The sequence below is a fragment of the Pleurodeles waltl genome, chromosome 1_1 (genome assembly GCF_031143425.1).
Source record: "Pleurodeles waltl isolate 20211129_DDA chromosome 1_1, aPleWal1.hap1.20221129, whole genome shotgun sequence".
Lineage (NCBI taxonomy): Eukaryota > Metazoa > Chordata > Amphibia > Caudata > Salamandridae > Pleurodeles > Pleurodeles waltl.
The window spans coordinates 683,866,600-683,885,095 of NC_090436.1; positions in this window are offsets into that span (position 1 = coordinate 683,866,600).

The window sequence follows — 18,496 nt, forward strand, 5'->3', positions numbered from 1 at the left end:
GAGAGACTGTGGCTTTGCACTCCCCAGGATGGCACAGTGGGCAACCCACCCACTATAGAGACTTGAGAGACTGTGGCTTTGCACTCCCCAGGATACATCAATGGGCATGGAGCCCCATTGTGGATCTGGCTTTGCAGCCATCCGGCTGAGGTGCCTCCCCTTCCCCCTGAGGTGTCTGTAGTATTTCTATCTGATGCCCCGGCAGTGTTCTCTCCGATTGTGGTCAGGTATCCTTTGTGGGCCTCGTCCATGCATTTTTGGACTGTTGGTGCACGGACATTGTTATTTACATATCTGCACTACTTCTCATATTGTATATAATTATGACTGATTTTCAAATATATATCTGTATATTTTTGTATGACATGTATATTGCCACATTACAATGTTTGACCGAATTTCGCATTGTCTTTTCATTCTTCCGGGGGGATTGTGGGTTGTTACTGTGATTTTTGTGAATGCATTGGTGTGTATGTTGTAATATGCGAGGGTGGGGGTGGGGGTGTTTGGTGGGTGTCCCCCTAACTTTTGCCTCCTCCCTCTCCCTGTCGTAGGTGCAGTACTCACCGTTGTCTTCGGCGCCTACGTAGCTGTTGGTCGTAGAGGAGCAGAAACACAAGGGCAGGTAGTATTTGGAGTTCCGGGTCCATGGAGTCCTCGTTCCTCTTGGGATGTGTTCAGGTGAGCGTTTTCCCATAGCAAAAGCTGTTTCCGCTGTGTTTCTATCCACGGAGAATCCGCCCCGGAAAAGGTGGCGGATTGGCGGGTTGTAATACTGTGGGTAGTACATTGTCTCCCGCTTGTCTGTTGGCGGTGACCGCCACGCTGCTTGTTTGCACCGCCGTGGCGGGCGGTGTGTTAAAGTGGCTGTCTTTGTTGGCGGTTTCCGCCAGGGTCATAATTCCCTTTTTTTGTCCGCCGGCCTGTTTGCGGTATTTCTGCAGCTTTAACACTGTCCGCCAGGGTTGTAATGACCCCCATAAACATCAAATTCTGCTACCAAAACTGTTAGCGCACCTTGTCTTATCTATGTTTAGTGATATTGATTATAGTAAGCTGTCGGCATCACTTTAAGGTCAATTAATCTTTTGACTTGTTTAAATTATATTGTAAATGTAGATGTAAAACACAACAACAACCATCGAACAATGCAATTTATTACAGAGTCAGTAAAGAACGCACCATGACCCTTTTGGTCATGAATGACCACACCTATTGGTTTCAATTCAAATGTTTATTTCCCTATATTAACAATGCTAAGGTCATAAAAATTAGTCTAAACATCAAAGAGTACACACAAAGGAACATCGCAGGCTGGTTAAGCCTCCTGAAGAATCTCAGTTTGATCAAAGTAATGAGAACTATGATTTCAATAACAAAAGCACTAATCAATAGTGGCAATATTTGAGTAAGAGAAATGACATACATTTATTCATCAGCTACAGTAAACAATCTGCAGACATAAAGATCATTTCTCGCTAACTTCGGATTGAGATCAGCATGTTGGGCTTCATGCAAAAGCTTTAGTAACACTAATTTGGAAAAACATCTAGCTATGGCGCTATCAAAACACAGCAGTATTAAAACAGTAGCAGTTGGTACCTGAAAAACAAAAGACAAATAACATTGCACAGTTTATTATAATTACCTAACCCTAAGGAAATGACAGCTTAGCAGCTTCTGCTTCATCAGGGGGACCTCAGCATCAGCATCAGGACAGGAACAGAGAAAGGTGGATGGTTTAGAATTTAGACTGTAAAATCACCAAACCATCAGCATATTAGTTCAGAATTGAACAGGCAAGGTAATCTCAGAAAATAATGTAATACTAGTGGGTCAGTAGACTATCTGGCAAGGCATAAAGTCAAAGTGACAGATCACACCAAAGTGCGAAGTGAAGTCTCTAGAAACCAGAAAGCAAGGGAAACTGAACAACCCTAACTTTGAAAGTTCTAAGCACATAATTAAATTAAAACCACTAAGCATTTCTATTGAACAGAAACGTCAGGCAAAGAAAGAACATCCAATCACAAGTACATTAGATATCAGCTAAACTTAAAATGTTAACTTGGAAACAGTTCATGGGGCTCATCCATTCTTTACGTAATTCTACATCGTACTAAATGCACCCTGTGTGCCTCTTCTTCCGATTGTGTTCTGTGAGGTCTTTGTGTGGCGCATTCCAAATATGCTGCAAGACAGTTATTACAGAAAACTTCAGTATCCTCGAGAGAAAAACATGAGTTAGAAACCTAACCACAAGCAAATATGCAAATTCAATGAATGAACGTGAAAGCATACAAATGTATCAACAGTTAGAACACCGAGAGTTAGATAACTTCCCACTGTGGCCTTGTCTGCTTGAGACCCAGCAGAAAACAAGAAATACTCATTTTATTTCAGCAATTAATCTAGACAGAAAACCCTTCTTAAAGGAGAAGCATTTTTAAACAGCATTAACATATTATTTTTAAAGTGCATGTGCAGTCCTTTTGCTTGATGCTGGCCAATCAAGAAGGCACATTATTGTGTCAACATTGATTTTAGGGTTAAAGCATTTCACACATTAGTGCATAAGGATGATTACATTAGAGGCAATTATTCACTCTAAATCTCCGCTCTCACAGGAACTATTGCATCAGATATCAGGGTCAAAAAGCATTCAGTGTTTTTGCATACAGACTTTTTCGACCTAATTTGACCATGTAAGACATTTACCCATCCATCTGGCACAAAATGGATTTCAGTAGGAGTCGTAGAATCCTGTCCAGTTAATATCAATGCTGGAGGATTCAGTTTGATAATTGAAGTGAATAAGCTACAAGTGCAGGCATAGAGGACTGACAGAGATAACAGACTTCCATTCCTGCACTCTTCTTTAAGGGTATGGGGTGCATGGAAATGCTCTGTGAATGGTAATCAGAAGCACAATGGGGACAGCAGCATTCTCTCCTAACGCCAACAACCCATATTCTCAAGGCAGAAGACAACAGGGGTAAAGGGGGAACACTACCCAGCCCTTGGAGAACACCGGGGGCATCAAAGCAGGGTGCAGGCACGCAGGCCAGCAAAAGGTCCTGGTGAACAAGAGTGTCAGTCCTTCTGGTGACCTAGCAGGCCACATGTCAGCAGATCAGTCCCAATGGCATTTCCTTGCAAGTCCTTTCAGCGGCATCTGGTGTCCATTCCAAACAACATGGGGAACAACCCCTATACTTATACTCATTTTCACTTTGATCTCAGGGGGCACTTCAAAGGACCTTTAGAAGCGCTCAACACCCACCTTCAACCCTAGCCATGACTCCAGACATCAGTAGGGGGTAAAAAAAAGCCCTTTGTGTGAGGGCAGAACACAGCCTATACAAATGTAATTGTGCCCCACCTTCCCTCCTCCCAACCCAGGAGGACCATTCGGTATGCAGATGTAATCTCGTTACACCTCCACCCTCCCTGTGTAATGGCTGTCTGGAAAGTAAGCACAAAGCCCAGCTGTCACTCTATCCCAGACGTGGATTGGAGTCAGTCTGCAAAGCACAAGAATCATAAGCACAGTGAAATGACCACTTTCTAAAAGTAGCATTTCTGCAATGGTAATAAATAATCCACCTACACCAATGAGCAGGATTTCTCAGTACCATTCCAAACATACCAAACAGGGCCATGCTACTCATCATAGATCCGAACATACCACTTAGACATCTGCAAGGGCATTCCTAATGCAAAACTATGAGAGGGGCAGTACTCACAACAGTTAGAAACCAGATAGGCTGTTTGTCACTACCAGGACATGCCACACAATGAAGGCACATGTCCTACATTTTACCTACACAGCACCCTTCCTATAGGGCAACCTAGGGCCTACCTTAGGGGTCACCTACCTGTAGTAAAAGGGGAGTTTGAGGCCTGGCAAGTAAATTTAGATGCTAACCCACTGAGGCAGTAAACTACAGACACAGGCCCTGCAGTGTCAGGCCTGAGACAGGTTTGAAAGGCTACTTCTGTGGGTGGCGCAACCCACGCTGCAGGCCCACTAGTATCATTTAATTTACAGGCCATGGATATAAGGGATACCACTATACAAGGGACTTACAGGTACATTAAATGTGCCAATCATATTAAGTTTAGAGGGGAGAGCACACACGCTTTAGGACTGGTCAGCAGTGATAAAGTGCCCAAAGTCCCAGATCCAACAAAAAGAGGGTCGGAAAAACAGGGAGAGGAAGGCAAAAAAGTTTGGGGATGATCCTGCAAAAAGGGCCAGGTCCAACACATGCAAATAAAGATTCATTCAATCATTCGTTCATTCTAAACTATGTGCAATTAAATGGTTTATGGTTGTGGAGCTTTCGGTCTATTTTCCACCAAAATGTAAATTAATGTATTTGTTTTAGACCAAACCGTTTATGTAACCATGGAGGATGCCTTAACTGGCTTCAAGTGTAAATAAGAGAAGCAATATTAAAACATACAGTGGAATTTGGTGGCGTTTGCAATGGAAACTTATGAATCAAACTATGCATACGGCACTACTCTGAAATAAAAGAAAGGTTATAATGGCAATTTACATATGGAAGGTAACACTTGGTATAGAAGAGCAAACCAAGAACACTCACATATTTTTCAGTTTTTCATGATTACACGAGCTAAAGCTGTCTCTAGCAACACATAACAAGCATTTGCAATGCACTAGGGTCTTGCATTTCTCCAAGTTACAGCTATTAGCAGTTGTAAACTCCCAACCAGATTTTTCTTTCCACATTGAAAGAAAAAAACAGCACTATCGTGCTGTTATGTAAAGCGCTCGACTTCAACCAAGCGAGATCGCACTGTGAACAAAAGATAAAAAGTATTCCACAAACCAGATGGGAAACAGCGAGCCTCGCATGTTTTCTGTACTTTGTCGCTGCGCTCGAGGAGGGCTAACCACCGGAAAAGGCATGACGTATGCGTGCCTTCCACTAATGAAAGCAAGCAGATTTTAACAGGCAAGCCCATGAACCAATGAAAGACAACTGACGTGAAAGGGGCTCCGAGCCCTTTTCTGACTCCTAAAGCGTCTCACAAGCGAAACGCATGTGCAAGCGCATGTGACGCAAGCTCGACCCTAAAAATTGATTCAAAATGTATTAGGGCTATTATCAAAGATGTTTAGAATCTGCGTTTTTGTCACTGCACATATATCTGAGCGTAGGTAGCAGGGTTTGTTTGACATGTTAGTGGTGGACGTTACACCAACTCGCCGTTTCCCTGGTCTGCCCAGAAGCAGTACAAGCACTGGTGAATGTACAAGCTAGCCTAGAGTTACTTTAGGCCGAAAGCGTTGCTGAGCCCCATGTGGCAATGGTCATGTGGCTATTGTTGCAACATAGTCAGACTATCTTTTCCCATCCCGTTTTCAGAGTTTAGAAAAAGGATGTCCGAAGCTGAGTCCTTTAAGACCGTCCTGCCATGAGCCGCAGTCACACAAGCAAGGAGAGGAAGCAACGCTACATGGGTAACTGAGCTTACAAATAAATAAACCATATGGCTGTTAGCAGCCTGTTGCACTGTGATTGGCACATTCAGTGTGTAAACAAGACATAATAATATTCAGGTCCCCAGATCTGCAGCTTTTATTTTTATTAATTTAAGAGAATAGCTACTTAAGGAGAACACTAATATCCAAGTGACAATTTGCACAATATAACACTCGTATTTCATGCCGAAACGGAGCACATTTTGGGTAGCTTACCCTCATATGATGGTTCCAATTCATGCCTTTACTGTCTCTTGTAAAATAATGTTGCACGGGTAAGGGTGATAGAAAGTTCCCGTTCTGAACTACACTGCTCCTTTAAAACCTTTGCAGTGGTATTATATACCCGATTGGCACTGAGAAAGGGCACTGTTACTGCAAATGGATCACAGAAATACAAAACAGGCTGTACAGTGGTTGGTTTGGAAAAAAGACTGCATGTTTGATAAGATGACTTCTGTCCAGATACATGGAAAAGCCTCTAGCAGGTTGCAGATATGACAACTATGTGAAACCATTCCATTCACGAAAGCAGTCAGTCAATGATTTAACGAGACAAACAGCTGACATTGAGAGTTTTAGCCCTAAACAGAAAGACACTAAACATGTTGGAAGTTCGGACTTTTGCAAACCAGGAAGGGTGCTGCTTCATGGAAGACTGACAGTCTGAGAGCAGGAGATACGACTTACATCTCCAATGACACAGTCTTACTAGATCAAGAGAAGTTGAGGGATTTTATAGACTAATTGCAGTGAAGGGTGACTATAATTTTGGGCATCCGGGGCATGACGAAGCAAAGACTATTGATATTACCCATTCTATATCTATGGGAAACGGGCTTACACATTAGGGTCATGCATGCATGGTTCTATATGAACTGTGTGAATACCTGCGAATTTTAGGAGAATAAAATAAGCTCAGGCCAGAGAATATCCGGCTCACTTCTGTGGCATGCCTGGATCCCTTCACAAAGCTGACTTGCACAGAGAGCAAAAAAAAAAACAAGCATGTATGTTGGTTACGAATATAAGGGGTGATTCTTCAAAAATAATTGGAAATCTGCATCTGTTGGTTTTCTAGTTTGGTGTGTTAGAAATTGGGGTTCTGGTTGCTAGGGGTATGCACTGTGTCCTAACAGGAACCATAATTTGTGCCTGGGTAAGTCACAAACACACCATAAATTAACCTGTGTTCACCCTCTTGTAGCTTTGCACAGAGCAGTCAAGCTTAACTTGAGGCAATTTGTAAAGTATTTGTACAACACTTCAAAAAGTAAAACAATGCCAACACCACACAAAAATATACCACACCTGATTAGAAAAATAGAGCTTAATTTAATGACCAAAGCAAGACCAAAATGAAAAAAATCCAATAAGTAAACCTTAAATATGAATTAAAAAATAAACTGAATTATAAAGCGCCAACTGGAGAAATCTAGTCCTGCTAAACGAGATCAAATCTGAAAGTTCAGGCTGACCATGATGGAGTACAGGTCAGATACAGTGACTAGCCTTGAACCGCTGCAAAAGTACTGATGTTGAGGGAGATACAAGGAGCACGGGAGGCAATCCGTCATTATTGATCCCTAGGATATAGTTGATGCATCGGTTCCGAACTGCACAAAGTCAGAGATGAGTCGGAAATTAAGACAATGTGCCACACCATCATTGATGCAGTGTTCTCTTTCCTTGCAGCAGTGGTGATGTGCGGGCATCAATGGAGATGCACCAATTCCGAATGGTGCAACAGTATTGATACGTTGATTTGTCTGGAACAGTTTCGGTATGTATCTTAAATATTTGAATTTGAAAAGAAATAAATCATAGAAATGACCTCTAAAACACCTAGACTGGAACCCTTAACCACTGAGCCACGGACACGTTTACTACACACTAGCCACACATAGCTATGACATTCAAACTTAAAGGTGTGATGGGAAAAACACATAAATGTTGCACCAATAGGCATCTTTAATATTTAGAAAAACCTAGTAAATAACCCAACACGCTATCGGGATTAGAACTTTCAACTTACAAGGACACAGTTTTCGCACTTTACCAGCCGGCAACCAATGACTCTCTTGTGCTGTGTAGCAAAGTATGTCTATGACATTCACACCTAACAGCTGCCCAGTGTGATACTTTTAAGTCATTGCATGGAGAGACCTTTGCAATGATATTCTCTCTCTTTTATCCCATTATGGGATGGAAGAGAGAGAGAGTGACAGGACTGTCGGGGCAGTCTCAAGGCCCCTGCAGTCCAAGATGGCTCACCATGTCCTGAGGGAGAAGGCATTGCTCCCACAAAGAGGGAACTGCTTTAAAAACCAGCTCCCTGCTTGTAGGAGCAAACTTTTTTATCTGTTTCCCTGCACTCATATTTGCGTGCAGGGAAAGAGATGAAGGGTCTTCTTTCTGACAGCGGGAGGTGTTTGACAGCTCTTGCTGTCAGAAAGCAAACAGCTATGTCTCAGGGGTGGGCACCCCAGGACATTGCAGGACCCGGCCCTGCGGGATGGCGGCCCCCACGACCATCATTGGCTCCATGAGGGGGGCCACATGGCCCACTCCAACAAGCATTGCCCTGGGGAGGATGTGGTCCCCAGGGCCCAGGGATCCAAAAATTACCCCTTCACTTTTGTTTATGTAGCCCCAAGGAGGTGGTGGTCCCTGGGCGGGGATGGGGGTGCGTTGCCTCCCGTATTCATTTTAATTCCCTGGGGCTGCAAGGGGCCTTCTATTAGCAAAAGTGCCCCAAGAAGGGGAGGTGGTGGTTCCTGGGGCTGTGGGGGCACCATGTGGCCCACCCCACATTCTATTTTCAAACATGCCCCAGGGAAGTGGCGGTTCTCAGGGCTGTGTGGGTGCTGGGCAGCCCCCCACATTCTATTTACACAAGTGCCCCAAGGAGGTGCAGGTCCCTGGAGGTGTGAGGGGGGGGTGTGGCCCTTGCATTATTTTTCTGTTGCGCCCCGGGAAGGAGGTGGTCCCAAAGGGTGCGGGGGCTGTGTAGCCCACCGCATGCAACATGAACAAAGCTCAAGGGAGGTGGTGGTCACCGGGGCAAATATAAGCCTTGGAGGTCGGCCCAGTGTGCCCCCTCCTTATATTTTCCATGCCCCAGGGACCTGGCCCACCCAGGGGCTTGAAAAAACAACAAGTGCAGGAGACCAAGCTTGTTTTTTTTAAATTACTACCATGAATTTGCGAAGACATCACAAATTTGTGGTAAAATTAAAAAAATATATCTCTTTCTCTCTCTCTGTCTCTTTCTCTCTCTCTTTATATATATATATATATATATACATATATATATATATATATATATACATATATATATATATGTATATATATATAATTCACAGAAAAAACAAAGGTTAAAGGAATGGTATAGTTAGGCTCACATTTCACTCGTACAAAACCAGGGAAATTCAGCAGTTATAGTTACCTGAGCTAACTATAACTGACGCCCCCACAACGCACTGCTTATAACCTCACATATTACATCACTTGGTTAGTGACATCACTCATGACATCACAGATGACATCTCAAATGACATCACTGAGGACATCATCCAGTGAGTGTGAGGGTTTTCTAAACGTTTTTGAGTGTTAAACATATATACAAAGTACTACAAAAGTTAAAATAGTATACTTTCTGTACTGCTAATGAGTGATACTATTTCTAACATATATTATGTGAGTGGCTTTGTGACTGTGGGGGTGATTCCAACTCTGGCGGGCGGCTACCGCCGCCCGCCAGGCGGAAACCGCCATTTGGCCGCCATGCGGCCAAAATTCTGCGGCCCCCATTCTGACATTCCCGCTGGGCCGGCGGGCGCTAACCAAGTTAGCGCCTGCCGGCCCAGCGTGAATGAGGCCGCAACACAGGAGCCGGCTCCGAATGGAGCCGGCGGTGTTGCGGCGGTGCGACGGGTGCAGTTGCACCCGTCCCGCTTTTCACTGTCTGCCATGCAGACAGTGAAAAACAGGCCGGGGCCCTGTTAGGGGTCCCCTGCACTGTCCATGCCAGTGGCATGGACAGTGCAGGGGCCCCCAGGGGCCCCAGGACACCCGTTACCGCCAGCCTCTTCCTGGCAGTGAAAACCGCCAGAAACAGGCTGGCGGTACGGGGGTCAGAATCCCCAGGGCAGCGCTGCTTGCAGCGCTGCCCTGGCGGATTCTCCCAGCCGGGGCAAAAACGGCGGATGACCACCGGCCCCGGCAATCCGACCGCGGCTTTACCGCTGCGGTCGGAATGGGGATTGAAGCACCGCCAGCCTGTTGGCGGTGCTTCCGTCATTCGTGGCCCTGGCGGTCCAAGACCGCCAGGGTCAGAATGACCCCCTGTGTGTCTCTGTGTGTGCTGGGTGTCTGAGTGCCTGTATGTGTGTGTGAGTGCTTCTCAGGGTGATTGAGTCGACATGTTGAGCGGCTGTTTGTGGATCTGTGAGTGGGTGCAACATATAGGTTATAAATTTGCTTCCATAAAACCATAGATATTCAGCAGTTATAATTACAGTTATATCAAGTACTTCTCACTCACACCCTAAGGTAACTATAAGTTGCAGCCTCCTGATGCACTGCTATTTACCCCAGATATTACAGCACCCATGACAACTGTTATAAAGTCAATAAAATTATGAAGAAAACATTAGTAGTCAAATTATTGAAGAAAAAACCAGAGGACAAATTATTTTTGCAGGATCACTGATAGAATACAAACTTTTCAGGATCAGGTCATTATGGAGCTTTAGAATTTTAAACTGAACCAGAAAAACTGAGGGTAATTTAAGCAGAGAACAGATATTATTTCTGGAATCCTTGTACAATGATGCATCATTTTTCATCAAACCATCTGACGAAGTAGCACCACTACAATTAAGAATATGTACAAGTCCACTAACAAAGTATATAGGTAGCTGAATTTCAAATAAGACTATGACAACATTGAAGTAACTCAGTACAGAAATATGACTCTTAAATCCTGGGATTTGATTTTGTATTGGAGAGGGAGGGTTATTCTTTACAATGATGAATATATTTTTCTCCATAGTGGTTGCAAAAACTTTGTTTAAAAAATACAACCACATGCATCAAGTATTTCCTAATTCCCTTTGTGGAGATTTTACCATATTAGTGTAAAGTCAACATAGATGTCTTACTAAAGATCAATGACCTGATCTGGGAAAACATATACATAACGGTAACGCTAGATGTAAAATCTCCATATAGAGGCATTCAATATACCAAACAGATTATAACATGTACATGCTTTCTGAGAATCAGACCAATTGATTGTTACAACCACGATAAGTTATAATTGGAGTAATAGAATTTTGATTAAACAAGAATTACTTTATCTTTGAGAAGGAACCTGCAGAGAGGTTTGGTACTGTGATGGGCACTTGTGTTGCTACCCGATATGCTAATTTGTTCACTGGTGGATGGGAGAAGCAGGTGCTCTAGGCACAGGTTAATGTGGTTTTTACATAACATGTACCCTATGTGTCAGATACAAACATTTAATTTTTCCTATCAACAGGAAATCAAAACATCTGGACAGATTTTTTTCCCTCCTAGAGGAAAATTATTTGAATCTGAAATGTCATTAAGTAGCATCAAGTTGCACTATTTAGACAATATTTTTCTGTAGAGGGGGGTTTCAAATGACATCTACCCTATTCATGAAAGAAACTGTGGGAAATAGTGCCCCACATGGCCATTGTCTCCACCTCATTAATCTGAAAAACAGCATACCACGTGGGAAGATGTTAAGAGCTAAGTATATCTGCAATACAGAGAGAGACTATGAAAAGGAGAAAGATCTAAATTCCACAAAGATTTGCTCAAAGAGGATACATTAGAAATATACTGACCTCAACAGTTTGGAGTGCTACGGTGAAACCAGAGCACAGTTGTTATTCCCACAGAAACAATCATGTGAGAGTAATATGTACAAGTTTAGGTTCTTCACACCAATTATCAGGAATACTTGTTGATTAAGGATCAACAAACACTGGAATTTAGATAAAACCGATAGGGTAATTGGTGAATGTATGAGAGTCAAACTTAGCATTACATGTAAAACAAATTCTCTTGAAACAAGTTTTGGTTCATAGTCACTTTGAAAGAAATTCCCATATAACTTGGAATGCCATGTGTGGGAGATGTAAAGTATGGCAGTATGGTAGAAATATACTGAGTGGAAACATGAAAAGTGAAAGACAATGGACGATCAGAAAGAAAGTGATACTGATTAATGTATATACATTTTGGAATGTGCATCTTAACTCAAACATGCAGGTAGTACTATTTTACTAGTTGGAAAATGGATATTGGAGCACCAAATGGCCATTAACAATGTAAATATGTCATACCCTATAGCAGACATTTCCTTGAGGCCCATGGCAGAAAATTGACAATCTATATTGTGGAGCAAGATCGTGGTGCCTCTGTGGAGCTCTGTGGGGACTGCCTTCTACATCAGCCTTATATCAGGTGGTGAGGCAAAATATTATGCATATACATTCCTCTGTAATCACAGGAAAACCTTGATCACACACAGCCTTAATCTGCCTGATATGGGCACTGAAAACACATGAGCACAATGGTTCATATGGCCCTAGATAGGAGAGTGGAGACGAGGTTGCACTCCGCAGTGCAGTCTGAGAGGCCTGAAATCTGCCTCAGGTCAGCAACACTGTACCTCTGAACTCCTCCGTTCTGCACTGAGAGCAGAGGCCTGCAGACCCAATATGGAATGAATTGAGAGAGGGGAACAAGGCAAGTGCATCAGAGATCCATTTAATTGACATAGAAGGGGACAACATTCTCACTCACCATGGAGGTCGATGAAGGAGACCCATGCTCATTGATGGGGGCTCATCAACCAGAAAAGTAGAGTGACTGTAGACCTGCTTTCAAGTAGTTCAGACTGTTTAAACCCCCTTATTACCCCATCAACCTGACACCCTCTGGTAGGGTGACTTACTGCACATGGCCTATTATCTGACTTTAACAGAAGTAGCCTGGTGTTGGGGACGTAACCACCTACCCACTCTTCAATAAATATTGGGTGACACTAGAGGTCTGATAGGACACAGGGCCTCCTCCCTTTAACTGTCGGCCCATGCCTACATATGATCTGTTGCAACATTGGGCATCTAGGCAGCTACCTCAGCTCACTCACAGACTGCCACTTTGGATGAACAAATTGCTGATCTCACTTGCATGAACACAGATCTAGATGTGCTACCATGGCCCTATTATTATTGAATAGTGCCCTGATGATACACAAGATTAAGGGGGTCATTACGACCCTGGCGGCCGGGGACCGCGGATGCACCGCCAACAGGCTGGCGGTGCATCCAGGCCAATTCTGACCGCGGCTTTACAGAAAAGGGAAACCGGCGGTTTCCCGCCGGTTTTCCCCTGGCCTGAGGAATCCTCCATGGCGGCGCTGCAGGCAGCGCCGCCATGGGGATTCCGACCCCCTTACCGCCAGCCTGGTTCTGGCAGTTTTGACCGCCAGAACCTGGTTGGTGGTAACGGGTGTCGTGGGGCCCCTGGGGGCCCCTGCAGTGCCCATGCTAATGGCATGGGCACTGCAGGGGCCCCCTAACAGGGGCATAGCAGACACTGAAAATCGCGATGGGTGCAATTGCACCCGTCGCACCCTTTCCACTCCGCCGGCTCCATTCGGAGCCAGCATCCTCGTGGAAGGGGGTTTCCCGCTGGGCTGGCGGGCGGCCTTCTGGCGGTCGCCCGCCAGCCCAGCTGGAAACTCAGAATTACCGCGGCGGTCTTTTGACCGCGCAGCGGTATTCTGACGGCGGTACTTTGGCAGGCGGCCTCCGCCGCCCGCCAAAGTCAGAATGAGGCCCTAAGTCTTACTAATGACTTGCCTGCTTACCATCCTGATAATGAAGTCAACTCAATAGTTACTATTTATTTATTACAGAGACAGTCACAGGTAAAGCACAGAACAGTGCACACGATCAAGACAAGATGGCACATGACACAGCTTTAGAAACCAGACCCAAGGAACTGACATGTCCATATATCAGTCCTATGATGGAGGATAATTCCTCTAAAATCCCATCTGAAATTGTCTCTACCAAATCAGACATTTCAAATTTGAATGCACTGACCACCTCAACAGAGAGCCAACTATACAATATTGAATAAACTATTACAAAACACACAGACACAGGAACAATGTGTACTTTTCAGCTGTATCAGAAAAGGTGGATATTATGATATTATGTTGGGGTGTACATACGTTTTTAATAAACTGGCCTTTTCCCCACCTTTGAAACTATAAAGGGCCTATAGGATGAGGGCTCGAGTCTAACCAACTAAAGAGACTAATCAAAATTTGTTTTCTACGCCATTGGTTAGCATGAAAACCCATCAAACAAGGAAACAACATAGCCCCTTTCTTTTGAGCCTACTGTCTCATATAATTCTCATACACCCAAGTGTTTACATCAGAATATAGACAGCTGACCACCATCTGCATATAATCTGTGCAAACCTCATTGCCCCTTACCATTACATCTCTTAATGTGAATGCCCAACCCATTATATAAAATGTATGAAGATTCTCACTGCTCATCTAAATGTGGCTTTCATTAGGAGACACACCTTTCACAAGATGAGAGTTGAACAACCAGAAGAGACTGGGTATAGAGGGAACATCACGCCTTTTCGGAGACCAAACCTTTACATCATATTACTTCAGCACACCCTGGTCATAAGGGCAGTGTTGCTCTCCAAATATACTACTCAGAATGCTCAACATGTGGGCTGACTAGAATGGCAATTACATACTCATCAACACCAAAATCTACCAAGAAATTGAGATCCTATGTTCTATCTATGACCCAGCACCAGCCAAATTTAGCCTGTTCCAGGAGCTTGACAGAATAGTTATAAAAATAAAAGTGATACTGAAGGGGGGGCAGGAATCTAGTCCTAGACTACCACACAATGCCCAGATCTAAGACACCTCTTATGGGACATGATAACAGATCACTCTTTAATAGATCTGTGACCTCATGTGTGCATGGTACCAAAACTAGAATAGACTACTATTTTAAGTCCACCTCACCTCATGCAACACATAACTAAGACAACATTTTTACTGAATAATACATCTGCTCATGGCGCACTCCTATTTTGTTTAGAAGTTGGCCTCCCTCAGCCACCTATGGGCCAGTGGAGGTTTAACATTACTAGGTATAAACTACCCGATGCGAAAAGGAAGCTGCAAGGTATTGTTAAAAGATTCATAGAGGAGAATCACAACTTAGTCACTTCATTACAGGTCCTCTTGGAGGCGGGTTCAGCCTGTGTCCACATGTGTGTGTTAACTGATGTGAGATGCAGTTAATTTGAAATGACAAGCCACACAGGAGGCCCTGGAACAGCAGTTATCCCTTCTCACTACCAAGTGTGGCAAAACACATTCTCAAGAAACCCTTAACCAACTACTGTGAAAAAAGTTCAAACTAAATTAATTATATATGCCCTTTGTCAAAAGAACCCTTTTCCAAATAAGACAATGCTATTATGAACCAATAGAAAAGGCTACTCATCTGTCAGCCTTACAACAAACGCACCAGGAAGCCTTGTGCTCCATGGAGGCTATTTGGAAAGATCTGGTAAAATTGCTATCACATCAAGAGGACATAGTGTCAGCCTTTTTTTCATATTGTCAAGCATTATACTCGTCAGTATGCCACGATGTCTAGCACAAGGAAGACTCCTTCCTCTCTAATGTCTTCTCTAGTGTCACCAAACTTTGCATAACTCCAGAAGCAGCTGCAAAGCCCAATGTCTTAATTGGCAAGGATAACATGCTACAGATTATGGACAAGATTCCCAACTCCAAGACCCCAGAGATACACAGCTAACCAGTTTACAAAACTAATACAAAACTTGTGGCTCTCCAATTGAGTTGTTAATCTAATGACATCCGTAATGATTATTTTCTGCTGCTGGTTGCAAAAAAGGCAAGGCTTGCAGTCATCCTTAATCTAGACAAGTATACTGACAACTCTGTGAGCTATAGACCAGTCTGAATGATCAATGCAAATCTTAAAAGTTTAGCAAAGGTATTGGCCAATAGAGTGAAGGTAGTGCTTCCAGCCTTAATTCATCCTGATCCGGTTGGCTTTGTGCCACACTGCTCCTCAGCTGCCCACCTACAGTATCTCTCAAATACTATGGAAATTGAGGGATGATAACAATGAGAAGATTGTGGTGCCAGTAGACAGTTAGAAAACGTCAGATTCTGACTCTAGAAAGAATGGGACTAGGTCCAAGCTATATTTGAAATTCCACTGGCTTTAAGGTAATCCAACAGAGGTAGTAACATATAAAAATTACTTGTTACAACCTTTCAATAACAGAAGGCCACAAGGCAGCGATGCCTTATGTCCCTATTACTTTTTGTTTTTGCCTTAGAACCACTAACAATTTCTATCCATCAAATTGTAAACATTAAAGGGATTATGATTGCTGCTATAGACAAGAAAGCACTATTATATGCAGATAACATCCTTTTGACACTGACTAACTCTGACTACTCTATCACACACATCATTGCCTTCAGAATTCTCTAAATTCTCAAGATACCAAATAAAATAGGAAAAATATGGTGCCTTGCCATTGAAGAGAACCACCATGGTGGCTGCACTAGGAACCATTGGAGAGTCTTGAACCTTACTTAGAGATCCTCCTTAACAGGGGACTTGATTGTACAGTGCAAGGCTACTTGGATTCCCTTATACAAAAACTGGAATAGTATATTGGCTAGATGGTTGATGTTCATTTTTTGAGTTTTGAGAATTGGTAGACCTGTCAGTCTTAGGGTACTCTTCTCCCCAACCTTTTGTCTACCTCCTCCACGTCTCTGACCTCATTGTGCCTTTCTTTACCACTGCTAACCAGTGCTAAAGTGCTAAAGTGCTTGTCCCAAACATGGTAATATTGGCTTAATTTTAATTGGCATACTTAATTTACTTATAAGTCCTTAGTAAAGTTCACTACATGTACCCAGGGCTTGTAATTTAAATGCTACTTGTGGGCCTGCAGCAGCAGTGATTGTATAATCAACTTAAGTAGCCCTCTGACCATGTGTCAGGCCTGCCTTTGCAGAGCCTCTGTGTGCAGTTGTGCACTGCCATGTCGGCCTGGCAAAGTAACCCACCTTCCCTTTTATAAATGTAAGTCACCCATAAGGTAAGTCCTGGACAACCCTGTGGGCAGGGTGCAATGTATTTAAAAAGCAGGACATGTACATTTAAGTTTTTCATGTCCTGGTCCCAAAGTCATTTTTCAGTACAGCAAGGCCTTTTTCTCCCATAGGATAATATTGGAAATACCTTAAGACAACTTATACATGTGATTCACAAAATGGCAGTGATACAAGTTTGAGTTTGGTGTCTCTGGTATCACTATTTAAAATGACAACTTATAGTGACTTTGGATTTTAAATTGTAATTCTGAAAATGTCACTTTTGGAAAATTGGTATTTTCCTACTTTAGCCTTTTGGTGCCTGCTGCTTGCCTCTGATCACTTATCTCGGATGGGTGACAGCTGGGTTTTGTGTATTCCCCTAGACAGCAAAAGACAATGGGAGCTTTGGTGTGACTTGATGGGCCATCCACATACTGATGGGCCATCCTGGGCAGGATGGGAGGGAAAAGTTGGGTACAGACACCCTTACGTCTGAATCCTGCACCATTGTCGCTCTTCTTCATCCCAAAGAAGAATGTCAAGTTAAGAGCATGCATCTACTATAGAACATTAAATGAAGTGACCGTGAAGAAAAGATATTCATTGCCTCTAATCCCGATCTTGCTTGACCAGATGTGGAAGTCCACTGTATACACCAAATTGGACCTGCAAGGTGCATACCACCTTATTCGTGTAAAAGTGGGTGACAGATAGAAAACAGCCTTCCAAACCAAGTTCGGACTATTCATAGACACAGTCAGGCCATTTGGGTTATGCAAGGCCCTGCAGCTTTCCATTACTTTATAAACAAAGTTCTGTGAAATCTACTGGACATTTGCGTGGTCGTATACATTGATGACATCCTCATTGAGAGGTGTCTGCTTCCATAAAGTAAGGTTGCGTGGGATCTGAATGTCTGAGTATCGGGCTGTGGTAAATCTTTCCTCAAGTAGATTTACCACAGCCCGATACTCAGACATTCAGATCCCACGCAACCTTACTTTATGGAAGCAGACACCTCTCAGGTAGCAGTTGGACATATTCAGTCACAACGCGATCTCCAACTGGGCACATGCACTCAGTTGTCTTTTTGTCCAAAAAAATATTGTCGAGCAGAACTATACAGTTGCAGAACAAGTATTACTGGCAATCAAATTATCTTTCGAAGAGTGATTGCAATATTTACTAGGCACTCAACACATCATTACTATAAACCCTGACCATACGTATCTCCAGTTCCTTAGGCCATTAAAAGCATTTATCCATAGATTAATAAGGTGATTATTGCTTTTCAGTGAATGCAATTTCATCATCACCTATCGACTAGGCACAAAGCAGGCCAAGGCCAATATGCAACAAGAATCATTCCTAAAGAGAGTTAGACAGCGAATGAGCCAGGAAGACATGGGATTATGGGTGGCCACAAAGGATAATCATACACATAACAATCTTCGCTACCACGGAGCCACCTTATATAGCTCCACAGGAAAATTGAGACAATCAACATTAACCTGGTTTACCCCCATCAGCCAGACAACCTGGAATTCACAAAACTCTAGCTAACTGTCAATGATGGTTTTGGCGACCAACACTGTCCAAAGATGTGCATGATTACGTCCAGACCTGCCCTATATGTTCATAAGACAAGGCATTTCATTCTACCCCTGCAGGTCACTTATGAACCTTGCCTATGCCCCCACATCCATGCATACTAATAATATGAACTTAATCAC